This window comes from Arachis hypogaea, chromosome 19, assembly GCF_003086295.3.
Source record: "Arachis hypogaea cultivar Tifrunner chromosome 19, arahy.Tifrunner.gnm2.J5K5, whole genome shotgun sequence".
NCBI lineage: Eukaryota > Viridiplantae > Streptophyta > Magnoliopsida > Fabales > Fabaceae > Arachis > Arachis hypogaea.
The window spans coordinates 57,380,522-57,381,197 of NC_092054.1; the positions used below are offsets into that span (position 1 = coordinate 57,380,522).

The window sequence follows — 676 nt, forward strand, 5'->3', positions numbered from 1 at the left end:
CAAGAACTCCCTTCCTCTGCGGCGTCCCATTACTCACAGGATTCCTTTCAGAAGTGTACATGAACTGGTTATTTGCAACCATGTCAATGAGTCCTGAGCTTCTGCAGGAATTTTCTTTAGGTGAATGGATCCACCTGCAGAATGGTCCAATGATATCTTTGATAATTCAGACAGACCATCATAGAATATATCCAGGATGGTCCATTCTGAAAGCATATCAGAAAGACACTTTTTGGTCAGTTTCTTGTATCTCTCCCAAGCTTCATAGAGGGATTCACCTTCTTTCTGTTTGAATGTTTGAACATCCACTCTAAGCTTGCTAAGCTTTTGAGGAGGAAAGAACTTGGCTAAGAAAGCCGTGACCAGCTTATCCCAAGAGTTCAGGCTATCTTTAGGTTGAGAGTCCAACCATATTCTAGCTCTGTCTCTTACAGCAAACGGGAAAAGCATAAGCCTATAGACCTCGGAGTCAACCCATTGGTCTTAACAGTATCACAGATCTGCAAGAATTCAGTTAAGAACTGAAAAGGATCTTCTAATGGAAGTCCATGAAACTTGCAGTTCTGTTGAATCAGAGAAACTAATTGAGGCTTTAGCTCAAAATTGTTTGCTCCAATGGCAGGGATTGCGATGCTTCTTCCATGTAAGTTGGAATTTGGTGCAGTAAAGTCACCAA

General features: G+C 41.6%; 1 non-coding gene across 1 annotated transcript; it reads left to right on the forward strand.

Annotated features, from left to right (window-relative positions):
• The first annotated feature begins 210 nt into the window (after positions 1 to 210).
• LOC112780237 (small nucleolar RNA R71) lies at positions 211 to 318 on the forward strand. The gene has a single exon (XR_003191089.1). It is a non-coding gene; the product is annotated as a small nucleolar RNA R71 (small nucleolar RNA).
• The last annotated feature ends 358 nt before the right edge of the window (positions 319 to 676 follow it).